We start from the raw sequence: 14,820 nt of genomic DNA on the forward strand, positions 1-14,820 counted from the left end.
CCATGCAAGTGCCCTCAGGCTTTCGAATTAATTGCGTGTGGTTTAAGAAGATTTAAGATGAGGGCGATACACTCGGCAGAGAGCAAACTTGACCATTGCTATCTTACTTTAATTAATCTCTTTATTCTCTATCTTTTCAGTTCACCCAACACCTGAATCAAAAAAAGTAAAATCATGTCCTTTTGAGGTGAGGAAACAATTGAGTTACAAAGTAATCTGATATAGAGAGGATCAAGGACTGTAAAACTTAGAATTCCTAACAAGTGGACCAGAATTGAAAGTCCTTTTACAGTGGGTTTTTCATGCTTCAGTGACAGACTTTTCTTCCAGGTTCCCTGGATTGTGCCCTTAACCCCTTGGGGTTTGTGAACATAAAGCTTTCTCCCTTTGACTTACAGCCTAGGCTAGCATTCTAAAAATGATCAGGTTCAAAAAGCTACAACTTTTTTTTAACTCTGTAAGAATTTAAGTCTCCTTTAGAAACCAAAATCCTCTTGAGACGACTGAAAAATGCTTTCTTTTTCCATAGCAACCCTATTATTGTGCATTTGGGAACTTGGTTAGATTGTAAGTACTTTTGTTCATGCATTCATTCATTAACCCTACGAATATTTGTTGACTACATATTGTGCCTAACACCATGCTAGATGAATAAAAACTACAGACTCTTTCCTCTTGGAGTTTACTCTTTGGGGACAAACAGGCATTAATCATATGACCAAAGTGAAATAACAAATGTGAAAGATGCTGGGAGAAGAGGTGGTTTGTCCTATAAATGCCTATAATAGATAATAGTTACAGAGAATAGGAGGCTTCTGTGAGATTGAAAGATGAGTAGATATGTGCCATGGGAATGGGCAGGGGAAGAAAGAGCATTTCAAAAAAGGGAATTGTATTGGCAAAAGCTGTGAGGGGAAGCAGTATAGTAAGTAAGAGTGTATGACTGATCAGATTCACATTTACAAAAGATCACACTGGCTACAGTGAGCTAAGTAGATGGGTCCTGAGGTCCTAGAGCTGTGAGTTTCTCTGGGTTGGTGATGAAATCCCTGCTATAAAGAAGCCCCAGAGATGATACAGATTAGTCATATAAATATGTTGCTAAAGCTGTCCAATAATATACTGTATTATTTACAATTCATTTTACCCAAACTATAAAAACATAATTAAGGGGGGGGGAAGATTGTGCCATTAAAGGCCCTGTGGGACAAACCACATTTGACATAGAATTTGAGAGTCTGGTAAGAAAAGATAAAACATAGTATCTTCAAAACTGTTCTGTTCGTGAGGAAGATGGTGGCAGAGTAGGAAGACCCTAGGCTTGTCTTGTCCCACAAACACAAATAGATAACTATCAAATCATCCTAAATACCCCAGAAATTGACCTGAAGACTGATGGAATAAACCCCACAACTAAAGGGAGAGAAGAGGCCATATTGAAGATGGTAGGAAGTGTGGAGAAACGGTTTAGGGGAGAAACTGATCCTGGATGTTGTGAAGGGGAGGGAACTGTACTCACACAGAAGGGCAAGAGAAATAGGAGCACACAGGGGAATGCACAAAGAGAACATTTCCTGAAAGCCATTGTCTTGGAACACAAGAGGAGTAAATTTCATAAATTGTTGCAACAAGCAGGGCTTAAAGCCTGAAGTTTAAGTTCAGCAGCTTGGCTAGGATAGAGCCCAGAGGGCACTGTGCTGCTCCTGGAGAGAAGGCAGGCAAACAATCCAGAGGTAGACAGTGTGGAAATAGCAAGATGAAGAATGTCTGGGGCACAGAGAAGAAGGTTATTCACTCTCCTCAGAGCTAGTCCTTTAGAGGCAGCATTCATGGAAACATCTCTATGGAGAAAAGGAGCTGGCTGGTGCCTTGTCTCCACCACCACCTCAGCATAAACACAGAGCTGCCTGTGGGAAAGAGCACAACACTGACACTGGCTACCAAAACTTGCTTACCTCAAGTCCCATCCCCCTCCACTCTGGTGTGACTGTCCTTCTCAGTCATACTTGACTCAGTCTCAGTGCAATGGGCCACTCCCCAGAAAACCAACACAAACTCCTGCCCACATCATGTCTCCCAATCAGAGAGATCAGTCGGCTTCATTTCTGGAGGAAGTGGTGTCAAGTGGGGTGCCTGAGTGGCTCAGTCATTGAGCATCTGTATTTGGCTCAGGTCATGATCCTAGGGTCCTGGAATCAAGCCCCACATTGGGCTCCCTGCTCAGCAGGAACCCTGCTTCTCTCTCTTACACTCCCCCTGCTTGTGTTCTTTTCTCTTTCTCTCTCTGTGTCAAATAAATAAAATCTTAAAAAAAAAAAAAAGTGAAGTGGTGTCAAGTCTCATTTCACAAAGAGACCAGAGCACACCTATTTGAAATATGTCACATTCAGGCCAGGGACCGAAATGACTGGCCTGAAGGATAGAGCAGCCCAAACACAGCAGCAGAGTGCATGCAGCAAGCACCCACTGGCAATAATCCCTGAAGCACCATGCCCTATACACTATGACTCTTTCTTCATAAGACCATTACTTTCAGGAGCAGAGGCATAACTGGTTCTTCTAAAACACAGAGGAAGGCAGCAATTAAGACAAAATGCCAAAATGGAGGAATTTATCCCAAATGAAGGAACAAGTTAAGGCCATAGCTAGAGATCTAAGTGAAACAAGTATAAGTAACATGCCTGATGGAGAATTTAAAGCAACAATCATAAGACTACTCACGGGGCCTGAGAAAAGATTAGAAGACATCAATGAGAACCTTACCACAGAGATAAAAGAGTTAAACCAGAATCAGAGATGAAGACTATAATAAGCAAGATTAAAAACCTACTTAATGCAATGAACATCAGGCTGGAAGAAACAGGAACAAATTAGTGGCCCACAAGACAAAATAATGGAAAATAATGAAGCTTAACAAAAGAGAAAGGGAAGAATTATGCAACATGAGAATAGAGTTAGGGAACTCAGTGACTCCATCAAATATAATCTTCATATTATAGGAGTCCCAGAAGAAGAGGAGAGAGAAAAGAGGGCAGAAAATTTATTTGGAGAGATTATAGATGAAAACTAGAGAAGGACACGGATATCCAGAGCTAGGAGACACAGAGAACTCCCATCAAAATCAATAAAAGCACGTCAACACCTGTAAAATTGCGAAATGCAGTGATAAAAAAATGTTAAAAGCAGCAAGTTGAAAGGAGTCTTTAACTTATAAGGGAAAAATCCATAATGGTAGCTGCATATTTCTCAAGAGAAATGTGGCAGTCCAGAAGGGATTGGCATGATATATTCAAAATGGGAAAATATATTCAAAATGCGAAAAGCCTGCAGCCAAGAATATTCTATCCAACAAGGCTACCATTCAGAATAGAAGATCACTTCCCAGACAAACAAACACTAGAGGAGTTAATGACCACTAAACCAGTTCTGCAAAAAATACTAAAGGGAACTCTTCGAATGCAAAGGAGAAACTAAAAGTGACAAAGACAAGAAAGGATCAGAGAAAATTTCCTATAACAACAACAAAAGAAGTTATAAAATGACAATAAGTACATATCTTCCAGTAATTACTTTGAATGTAAATGTATTAAATGCTCCAGTCCAAAGATCTAAGGTTTCAGAATGGATTAAAAATAAAGACCCATCTATATACTGCCTACAGGGGACACATTTTAGACCTAAAGTCACCTGCAGATTGAAGTTGAGGGAATGGAGAAAATTTATCACACAAATGGATATCAAAAGCCAAGTAGCAATACTTATATTTGATAAGCTAGACTTTAAAACAAAGACTATAAAAGAGACAAAAGCACTATATAATCATAAAGGGAACAATCCAACAAGAAGATATAACAGTTATAAATATTTATGCACCCAACATGGGAACACCCAAATATATAAAACTATAACAAATATAAAGGAACTGATTGATAATAACACAGTAATAGTAGAAGACTTCAACACTCACCTTAAATCAATGGACAGATCACCTAAACAGAAAATAAACAGGAGACATTGGCTTTGAATGACACACTGGACCAAATGGACTTAACAGATACATTCAGAATGTTCCTTCCAAAAACAGCAGAATACACATTCTTTTCAAGTGCACATAGTACATTCTCCAGAATAGATCACATATTGGGTCAAATATCAGGTCTCAACAAATACAAACAGATCAAAGTCATAACCAACCAAAGTTTCTGACCACAGTACTATGAAACTAGAAGTGAACCACACATGAAAAACTAGAAAAATCACGAGTACATTGAAATTAAACAACATGCTACTAAATAATGAATGGGTCAACCAGAAAGTCAAGAAGAAATTAAAAAATACATGGGAATAAATGAAAATAAAATAAAAACACAACTATTCCAAACCTTTGGGATGTTGCAAAAGCAGTCTGTATGTATATGTATATATGTATGTATATGTATATATGTATATATAACATATATATTATGTATATTATGTATATATGTATATATGTATATACATGTATATATGTATATGTATATTATGTATGTATACATAATTATGTATATATGTTCTGTATATATGTATATATGTATATATGTATATGTATATATGTATATTTATGTATTATGTATATATATGTATATATATGTATATGTATGTATATGTATATATAATATGTATATTATATATGTGTAATACGTATCCTTTTTAGGACTGCTTTTGCAACATCCCAAAGGTTTGGAATATTATGTATATTATGTATATTATATATACACACATATATATATTTTTATATATGATATGTATATTTTATATACATATATGTATATTTTATATATATTTTATATTATATATATGTATATTTTATATATATATATTTTTAATCCATCTTGCTTTAATCCATCTTGCTTCTTTAGGTAGGTAGGCATATATATTATATATATATCTTGCTTCTTTAGGTAAGTAGGCATATATATTATATATATATAAAATATATAATATAATATATAACTAATATAATATAAGTATTATATAATATATTTAAATATAAATATTTAATATATATTTAATATATAATATTTAATATATCTAATTATAATATATTTAATATATTTATTTAATATATTATTATATTAATTAAGTATATTAATATAATAATATATTATGATTTTATATATATTTATATATATTTTATATTATCATATTATATTACAATTAAATATATATTATATATAATATATAATTACATTATAATATTATAATAAACATATTTATATATTAAATATTAAGTACATATATTAATTTTATTAATACTAATACCAGTTATTAATATTAATATTTATTTATATTTATTTAATATTTAATAAATATATTTAATAAATATATTTTAACATTATATTTGATACTTAATATGAAATAAATATTATATAAAATAATTATATAATAATTATATAATATAATATATTATATATAATATATTTATATTACATTAATATATTATATAATAATATATATTATATAATATATATTATATATTTTTACATTATATATTTATATATTATATTATATATTATATATTATATATTTTTATATTATATATTTATATTTGTATTCTAATATAAATATAAATATATTTATATTTATATTATAATAATATAATATATATGCCTACCTACCTAAAGAAGCAAGATAAATTTCAAATGAACAGTCCAACCTTATACCTAAAGGAACTAGAATAAGAACAACAAATGAAACCTAAGTAAAAGGAAGGAAATAATAAAGATTAGAGCAGGAATGGACGATATAGAAACTAAAAAACAAAGTAAAACAACACAAAAAAACCCCACAATTGAACAGATGGATGAAACCAGGAGCTGGTTCTTTGAAAGAATTAATGAAATTGATCAACTTCTAGCCAGACTTATCAAAAAGAAAAGAGAAAAGAGCCAAATAAAATCATAATGGAGAGAGGAGAAATAACCAATACCACAGAAGTACAAATAAAGAATTTTATGAAAAACTATATGTAACAAATTGGACAACATGGAAGAAATGGATAAATTCCTAGAAAAATATAAACTACAAAAACTGAAATAGGAAGAAATAAAAAATTTGAACAGACTGATAACCAGCAAAGAATTGGAATCAGTAATCAAAAACTCCTAACAAGCAATAGTCCTACTGTTCCAGGTGGCTTCACAGGTGAATTCTTCCAAACATTTAAAGAACTGTTAATTCCTATTCTTAAGCTAATCCAAAATATAGAAAAGGAAGAAAAGCTTCCAAATTCATTTTATGAGGCCAGCATTACTCTGATATCAAAACCAGGTAAATACACCACACACACACACACAACATGCACACACACAAACACACACACAAAAGCTACAAGCCAATATCTCTAATGAACAGAGATGTAAAAATCCTCAATACAATATTAGCATACTAAATTCAAGAATACATTTTAAAAAATTCACCATGGTCAAGTGAAAGTTATTCCTGGGTTGCATAGGTTGTTCAATATTCGCAAATCAATCAATGTGATAAACAACATTAACAAAAGATAATCATATGGTCATTTCAGTAGATGCAGAGAAAGCATTTGAGAAAGTACAATAAGTCTTTATGATAAAAGCCCTCAAAGTAGGTTTAAAGGGAACATATCTGAACATGATAAAGACAATCTATGAAAAAAGCCATGGCTAATATCCTAAATGGGGAACAACTGAGAGCTTTTCCTCTGAGTCAGGAACAAGACAGAGATATCCACTCTCACCATTGTTAACATAGTACTAGAAATCCTAGTCAAAGTAATCAGACAACAAAAAGAAAAGCCATCTGAATTGGTAAGGAAGTCTAACTTTGCTATTTCCAGATGATACGATATTCTATATAGAAAACCCAAAAGACTGCACCAAAAACCTGCTATAACTGATACAGGAATTCAGTAAAGTTGCAGGACAAAATCAGTGTGCATAAATCTGTTGCATTTCAGTACCCTGATAATGAAGCAGCAGAAGGAAAAATGAAGAAAACAACCTATTTATGATTGCACCAAAAATAATAAAATGCCTAGGAATAAACTTAACCAGAGGTGAAAGACCTGTACTTTGTAATCAATCCCATTTAAAACAATAAGACAACCTAGAAATAACCAAAAAAGGTGAAAGTCCTGTACTGTTAACTCTAAAATACAGATGAAAGAAATTGAAGGTGACACAAAGAATAAAAAATTATTCCATAGTCATGGATTGGAAGAAAAAATATTATTAAAATATCTACACTACCCAAAGTAGTCTACACATTTTATGCAATCCCTACCAAAATACCAACAGCATTTTTTTAAAGAACTAGGACAACAATCCTAAAATGTGTATGAAATCACAAAAATTCTGAATAGCTAAAGCAATCTTGAAAAGCAAAGTTGGAGGCATCACAATTCTGGACTTCAAGTTAATTACAAATCTGTAGTGGTCAAAGCAGTATGGTACTGGGACAAAAAAATAGACACTCAGATCAGTAGAACAGAATAGAAAATCCAGAAATAAACACACAACTCTATGGTCAATTAATCTTTGACAAAGTAGGAAAGAATAACCCAAGAGAAAAAGACAGTCTCTTCAATTAATGATGTTGGGAAAATTGACAGAAACATGCAAAAGAATGAAACTGGGCCACTTTATTATACACAAAAATAAATGCAAAATTGATGAGAGACCTAAATGTGAGACCTGAAACCATCAAAATCCTCAAGGAGAACACAGAAAGTAACATTTTGACATCAGCCATAGCAGCTTCTTTCTTGATATATCCCCTAAGGCAAGGGAAACAAAAGCAAAAATAAAGTATTGGGACTTCCTCAAAATAAAAAAGCTTCTGCACAGAAAAGGGAACAACCAGAAGCTAACAGGAAACCATTGAAATGGGAGAAGACACTTGCAAAACATATCCAGTAAAGGATTAGTATCCAAAATGTATAATGAGTTGATAAAACTCAGCACTCAAAAAAATGAATCATCCAACTAAAAAATGGCTAGGGGCACTGGGTAATCAGTTGGTAGAGCAACTATCTGCCTCTTGATCTCAGCTCAGGTCTTGATCTTGGGGTCGTGAGTCTAAGCCCACATTTGGCTCCGTGCTTGGCATGGAGCCTACTTAAGAAAAAGTGGTCAGAAGACAGGAAAAGACATTTCTCCAAGGAAGACCTACAGATGGGCAACAAATATGTGAAAAGATGTTCAACATCACTCATCATCATGGAAATACAAATCAAAACTGCAGTGAAATATCACTGCGCACTAGTCAGAATGGCCAAAATCAAGAATATAAGAAAAAAAAAACCCACAAAGAACAATAGGTGTCGGTGAGGATGTACAGAAAGGGGAAGCATCTTGCATTTTTTGTGGGAATCCAAAGTGGTGCAGCCACTATGGAAAACAGAATGGAGTTTCCTCAAAAAGTTAAAAATAGAACTATCCTATGATCCAGCAATTGCAACACTAGGTATTTACCCAAAGAATACAAAAATACTAATTCAAAGGGATACCTCCACACTGATGTTTATAGAAGCATTATCTACAATAGCCAAATTATGGAAACAGCCCAAGTGTCCATTGACTGATGAATGCATAAAGAAGTGGCATATATATATGTAGTGGAATATTACTCAGCCATAGAAAAGAATGAAGTTCTTTTTTTTCCAATGGCATGGATAGAGCTAAAGAGTATTGTGTTAAGTTAAATAAGTCAGAGAAAGACAAATAGTGTATGATTTCACTCATATGTGGAATTTAAGAAGTAAAAAAAATTTAAGAAGTAAAACAAATGAGCAAGGGGAAAGACAGAAAGGGAAGCAAATCAAGGGACAGACTCTTTAGAAAACAAACTGATGGAGGGGAGCAGTTGGGGGGTTGTGTTAAATAAGGGATGGGGATTAAGGAGTGTGTTTGTGATAAGCACTGACTTTTGTATGGAAGTGTTGAATCACTATATTGTACACCTGAAGCTATTATTATGCTGTATATTATTATACTGTTAACTAACTGGAATTTAAATAAAAACTTAAAAAAAAAAAAAAGAAAACTCTTCTCCTTAACAGCACAGTGTATCAGACTAGGATGGCAGTGGTGGAAAAGTTTTGAGAGAGGTCTTGCTCTGGGTAATAAAGATACAGTGAGTGGCAAAGGACAGAGTCCCTTCCCTCCAGGTACTCAGTCTGGTGGTACAAGCATGTGATCATGTCCCTGCATGACATGTTTTCAGACAAGAGAGCTCAGAACACAGATCCAAGAACCCACAGGACAGAGCATACACCCTGATGTATAAAGCATCAACAAGGTTTCACAGAGGGTAGGATGCTGGAACTGATGTTTGAGAGGAAGAATTCTCAAGGTGATTACGAGGAGGACAAGCAAAAAGAGGCAAAGGAAGAACAGAATGAGTAATGTATTATGTAATGCTAAGAAAATTACTACAGAACAGTGTTTTCCAAAAGTTAGTTTGCAACTGCATTTGCATGGCTACGTAGCAAAAAGGAAAAAAAAAAAATGATAAGTAACACACACATTTTCAAAGATACACAGATTTCCCAGGCACTAGGAATACAACAATGAACAAAGGCTGCCTGTGTGAAGTTTACCCTCTAATGCGTGTGTGATTACCCTCTAATCAAGTGACAACCAATAGATACAGGAGGGCAAAGTGCTTTCATATAGAGACCAGTGCTTTGATGTAAAGTTTTATGAAAGAAAGTGACTGGAGGTCCTGTTTTAGGGACTGTGGAAAGCATTTCTACTGAAGCAAGAGTTAGATGAAGACAGGAATGAATTGAAAAAGCGAGTCAGGCCACTAGCTGGACAAGTATCTGTTCCTGGTAGAGGGAATAGCAAAAACAAAAGCCCAGGGGCAGGAATGTCTTGGCATATTTAAAGATAAGAACAGCAGACCAGGAGTGAAGAGAGTGGAAAGGAAAGAGATAGAATGTGATCACGACAAGATAGCTGGGGATCAGGTTAGATGGGTCACATTTCCGCCTCACATTTCTTGTAGGAGGTCACGATAGGGAATTTAGATTGTATTCTGTGTTGGAAGAGAACAAATTTAGCTCTCTGTGTCTCTAAGTGTATTCTTTGGAAAGCCTGAGATAAACAACTTTAAAAAATTATTTCATGGCGGGGGCGCCTGGGTGGCTCAGTGTTAAGCCTCTGCCTCCGGCTCAGATCATGATCTCAGAGTTCTGGGATCGAGCCCCGCATCGGGCTCTTTGCTCAGCAGGAAGCCTGCTTCCCCCTTTCTCTGTCTGCCTCTCTGCCTACTTGTGATCGCTCTCTGTCAAATAAATAAATAAGGTCTTTTTTTTTTGTAAGTAAAAAATTGTTTCCTGGTAAAATAAATTACGAAGTTCAGCACATTAGGTCCCCCTGTGGCCAATTCACTATGTCTTAGCACAGTTCTTCTCAAAAGAAAACCTTGGGGCAAGGATGTAGATGCTGATGCTTCTTTTCAGAAGTGAGCCAGCCCAAGGAACAGGAGTGAGAGATTGGGAAAAGGGAAACAAGGAATGTTAAGTTGAAGGTGTTTTATTGAATTGCTAGTCAAGAAATTGTATCTAGAGCTATGTAACTCTCCATTTGGGGTATGATCCATAGAGAATGTTCTCTTTAGTGCTGGACATTCTTCTTCTCTTAATTTGATTTAAAAGAACATTTCTTTTTGGTAATGACTTCACATTTTGAGATTTGAGTCCATTAACAATCCCCAGTTTTTGTCCCATGTGTGGTAATGTGATGACTCACTGGTACGAGGTTGGAGACCTCACGTGGGTGTTCTTGGCAGCTACGGGTAATTGTTACTTTAATCATGTCATTCTTGACAGGGACATATATTTCCTTACTGCTTAAGGGGCATAGAATAGCTCTGAGATTGTTCTTATTCATTTGATAAGTCTTTGAATTACTTGTGCATTATTTTTTAAAGTCTTGAAGGATATTTATTTATTTTTAATTTTTTATTGTGTTATGTTAGTCACCATGAAATACATTATTAGTTTTTGATGCAGTGTTCCAAGATTCATTGTTTATGTACAATACCCAGTGCTTCATGCAATATGTGCCCTCCTTAATACCTACCACCAGGCTCACGCATTCCCCCCAACCCCCCATCCCCCTCCCCTCTAAGGACTTTTAATCTAATTAAGCTTTACCTTGTTAGAATTGTAGTATCACTTAAGCCTTTTGTGGTATTTTTTTTTGTTTTTGTTTTTTAAAGATTGATTGATTGATTGATTGATTTGACAGACAGAGATCGCAAGTAGGCAGAGAGGCAGGCAGAGAGAGAGGAGGAAGCAGGCTCCCTGCTGAGCAGAGAGCCCAATGCGGGGCTCGATCCCAGGACCCTGGGATCATGACCTGAGCCGAAGCCAGAGGCTTTAACCCACTGAGCCACCCAGGCGCCCTGCCTTTTGTGGTATTTTTGATCCTAGTTTTGATACGTATGGATTTTTGTCCCTCTTAGCTTCATTATACATGAACATCTCATCAAATGCCATAAATGTTTCTATACAAGTTGTTGACACATACAGAGCATAACCGTTCTTTCATATTTGAGTCCTGAGGAAAAAAATCTAGGTGACAGAATATTACATGTTACAGTACTACATAATATGATTAAGTGCACCTGGAATTAAAACAGGCAGATATCGATATCAAATGGAGGAAACCAACATACCTAAATACCAAACAAAGCAAAACAACTTTTTAAGAAAACCCTCAAAACAAATGAGTACTATAAGATGCAATAGGAAAGCAATTAGTTTTTCTTAATGAATAACCATTCTCATGAGGAACAGCGGCAAACATTATGACATGATCTAATACTTCAAAATCTTAGAGCTTTTTCATTCCTCATTCCTTATTAGATAGTGAGTTTTTTTTTTTTTTCCCAGAAAGTTTATGGGAGTTTAATTATTCTCCAGAGCCTAATATCTGCCAAACAGCTCACTACTCCTTTAAATTTGGTTAAATTCCCTGTGGAGTAGTAATATGCCACTTTTGACCTCCATTTTAATGGAAGGAAGGATTTCTTTTATGCTCTTTCTTAACTACTGCTCTAATTAATATGTATAAGTCGAAAGGGCTGATTTACACTACCTGGATTTCATAAAGAAGAGGAACCAGGAAATCATGCAATAAAAGCTTTATCTAAATACACAGTAAGATGCTCAACAATGCATACTGAAAGTGAATTTCTCATAGGGGAACATCCAGCCAAAATTTCAGTGCCAAGCAATTCCACTGGCAAAATGTAAAGTTGTGTTTTCTATCATCAGGGGGCTCTGCTGTAAAGAGAGCTCAACAAAATTAGTAGTGTTTGAGTGAAGGCCAGATGAAAAGAAAGGCAACTTCTGTTTTGTGGGGACTGTCTTAAAACATTCCAATACCTTTTAATGGCATTTCAGTAACTCTGGCTTTGTTTTAGTCCTTTCTCTGCCTTACAAATAAGCAATGGGAGAAAGATTGGTCACTCTTACTTTTTTATATCATCTTCCTAAGCATATTATCTAAAGTGGGCTCCTTTCCCCCCCCCACCCCCAAGAGTCAATTTGTGATGACAACAATCAAAGAAGCTTAGAAATTCTAAAAATTTCCAAATTTCACCTTCATTTGTGTTTTAGAATTATAGCAAAACTTGGCAAAGAAAACCCTGAATATAAGAAGATAAAGAAATTATGAGCTATGATTACTCAGTGAAGGTATAATGTACAGATTTTAAGGAAAGTCCTTGTAATATTTAGTTAAGAATCTACTATATACAGTTTCCCTTCATCTATCTTTTCAGAGCTAATATGTTTCTTCCTCTTTTAATTCTTCCATCCTCACCTGGTAATCTGTGAAGGAGTTTTACAGTAGTTTTGGCTCTGTGAAGTGATAATCTCCTGTGGAATTTTTGCAAAAATTGACATGAAAAACTCATTTGACTTAATCCATAAAGGTATTAATGCTAGTTGCTAGGGATGATTCATAGATGATGAAAGGATGATTTCTCCTCTTAGAGACTGTGCAAGCAAGATCAATAAAGGAGAAGAAAGATAAAGAACTTGGTAAAAAATAAACCAGGATTTGCTCAACACTGTAACAGAGACACCTAATAATTTTGAGGGCATTGTGAGGACGGAGGTTGAAGCAGAGAAGCTTTACAGAAGAAAGGACATTTGAGTGGGTCTGAAAAGGTTTGAATTGGAAAGCGTCAATTCAAACAGAATAATCCAACAGTGGCAGAAGGAATGGAAAGTGTTGACTAGCTCAAGGCTGTGGTGAAGAATCTAGGTTGTCTGAAGTGCAGGACTTTGAGGGGGGAAGCCTCTTGAGGGGTAAAAGGTGGGCAGTAAAGCTGGAGACCCTCTCTGGAGTCGAATCTCAGATGGATTGGAATGGAGTAATGATGGTTCGCATATGATGATAGTACACACGGATTTTCCCTCAGAGGAATGGCATGAGCGAAGTTACGTTATAGGAAGATTAATCTGAAACTTGGAATAGGGTAGATTAAGGAAAAGATTAGGACAGGAAGCATAATTGTGAAGTAAATGCAGTAGTTTCAGGTAAGAGTAATGAAAATGTTAGGCTGGGGACAGTGGCAGTGTGAATAGTACAATATATATCTGCTGAAGTTAGTGTGGCTTTATATTCCTGATAATCTGATTCTAGGAGAGGATTTGTGAGCTGAGAAGTTATTTTTTTATAAACTAGAAGGTAAGGATTTTAAAAATTTTTTTAATGTCTTCCTTACTCTCCTTTTAGATAATTTAAAAAATTCTCATTTTCTAATAGGCTATTTATATAAAAAATACAGCCCCAATGTGTCTTTAAATATTCAAAACATAAGTATCATAGCTCATGATAAAAATGTAAGCCTTTTACTATTTATATGGATTTATCTATTTCTACACAGGAAGCATGAAGTACTCTTATGATCACATCCTGTCTTTGCAAAACACATCTCTTTTTTGTTCTCTTCCAAGACTGATCATAGTATTCGAGGAGTATTTTACATAGTGCCACTCAGTGAAAATCATAAGCTACTGGGAGTAAGAGTGAAGAAATTCAAGTGACATTGATTGATTTGCTACAGGTTACTTTGAAGAATATACTTCACCCAACTCAGTTGTTCTGCTAATATTAATTTAAATGCTGATACCTATATACCATGTTCACAATTTAAGCATAAATGAAATGTCCCGAGGTTTCATTATATAACCCAATCTAAGGATTATAAAAGATGACTGATGCTATATGTTTCTCATTTAAATATTTGTAGATAATCATAGAACTAAATCTATTCCTGCTGTTACAATGTGACAGAATGCTAATTCCTCAAAAATTTCTATTAAAAATGCAAGTGGACTGTTGGCCTTTGACTCAAGGGCACACTAACCCTCACATCAACATAATTTAATCATCAACATAAGTAATAGAAAATTAAACTTGATATTCAATATGTTGTAATTCCTGCCTCATACATACCATGACTATAGATTTTCCAAAATGAGTTAATTTTACATAAAGAAATGTCATACTAGACATAAAAACTCTTTTGTATTCTTTTATAACTTTATTTTGAGATAGGAATTATTTCATTTTTTCTTTAATTGGTAAATGATATTTTTATAATGTTTTAAAGTAGTTCTTGAGTGAATAATTCATTTCCATATATCTACATAAAAATAAAAATTATCTAACAATTAGAAATTTGAGAAATGGAATCAACTTGTCCTTTCCAGTTTGTATAGTGATTCATCTAATTGTCATATCAACTCTACTGGGTTTGAATAGCATCCTCATC

This window comes from Martes martes (assembly GCF_963455335.1).
Source record: "Martes martes genome assembly, chromosome: 11".
Lineage (NCBI taxonomy): Eukaryota > Metazoa > Chordata > Mammalia > Carnivora > Mustelidae > Martes > Martes martes.